At 48.4% G+C, this 1460-nt stretch overlaps 1 pseudogene; it reads right to left on the bottom strand.

The window, feature by feature from the left end:
- Positions 1 to 92: 92 nt before the first annotated feature.
- LOC103090773 (40S ribosomal protein S2 pseudogene) lies at positions 93 to 845 on the bottom strand (annotated as a pseudogene).
- Positions 846 to 1460: the final 615 nt, after the last annotated feature.

Below are 1460 nucleotides of genomic sequence, written 5' to 3'. Positions count from 1 at the left end.
GCTGAGCCTGCGCGTCTGGAGCCTGTGCTCCGCAATGGGAGAGGCCACAACAGTGAGAGACCCGCGTACAGCTGAAAAAAAATAAAAGAAAACTATGTGGTGGCTATAGCTGGAGCCTGGGTCCTCTGTGCGGAAATTCTGGTGTGGGTCTTTAGAAGATGGTCAGTAAATTCCTGATACGGAGACTTGGTAAACACCATCTCTCCCCAGAGAACAGGAGTGAGATAACTGTAGGTCTTGGAAATGGCATCAGAAAGTTGTCCAGGGTGGTGGTGCAGCCCCTGGCAGAGGTGTAGTGGTCGTGAATTCCGGCCATCATCAGTAGCTTCTTGGGCACAGGGGCTGAGACGATGTCAGTGCCCCTGGGGGCAGGGATGAAGCGCACCAGCACAGAGCAACAGTGGCCAGTCACCTTGCAAGGGATGGTATGGAGCTTGCCAATCTTGTTCCCCCAGTAGCCTGGACGCGTGGGGACGATGCGGAGCTTGGCCAAAATGATGACCCCACGGAGGGCAGTGGCTACCTCCTTAGAGCACTTGACATCCAAACCGACATGTCCGTTGTAATCCCCAGTGGCGTCAAATGCCTTGAACCTGGTCTTCAGGCCAGCACGGGTCTGCTTTTGCCAGGAATAATCTTCAAACCTCACCCTTGAGGCATGCCCTCCAGGAAAAGTCAATGATCTCAGACTCCTTGATGGGCAGAGAGAGGAGACAGATCTCCAGGGACTCAGTCTTCGTGTCCGTGACCAGGTGGCCCAGCTTGGTGACAGGGAGCCACTCCTTGTCTTCTGCCTTGCCTCTGTGAGCTCCATGGCCTCCTCGGAAGCCACCGCGGTCTCGCATTCCAGGCCACCTCCCCTCCACCTCCGGGCCCTTCCCCGGCACTGGCTTTATCTGCCGTCTGCTGTTTTTAAGGAGAAGAGCGAGGTCAATGCTACTTTGGACGGCAGACAGTTTCAAAGAAAATAAGGCAACTAGCCTGACAATGGTATTTATGATATCTCTGCCACAGGAAAAGCACTACATGAACTGCAGTACAAACAAAAAGACAATAAAACACACAATCCCAGTCTATCTGGGCCAGAAGAACTTGTATAAATAAAATAATCTACAATCTCCCTGAAGGCAGACTATAATGTTTACACCATCTGTCACTACAATTTAGCACAGTTTTTGGCTTATGGCAGGCACTCAGTAAATGTTTGTGGAACAAATATTGACTGAACTGAGGCCCAGAATTATGAAGAAATATCCCAGTAAGTATAAGCATAATTTTTAAAAATTTAAACAGCATAAAAATAAGACCCAAAAGCCTTTATATAATTTTATACTTAGTCCACATTTTTCTGAGTCAACCTGCTCATTCATTTTTTTCTAGTCCCTTAAAACATGTTTACTGAGCATTTACTATGTGCCAGACACTGTTTCTAGGTTCTTCAAACCAAATAGCTTCTGACA

Source organism: Lipotes vexillifer, unplaced genomic scaffold (genome assembly GCF_000442215.2).
Source record: "Lipotes vexillifer unplaced genomic scaffold, Lipotes_vexillifer_v1.1 C26849000, whole genome shotgun sequence".
Taxonomy (NCBI): Eukaryota; Metazoa; Chordata; class Mammalia; order Artiodactyla; family Lipotidae; genus Lipotes; species Lipotes vexillifer.
This window is presented reverse-complemented; position numbering and strand designations above follow the sequence as displayed.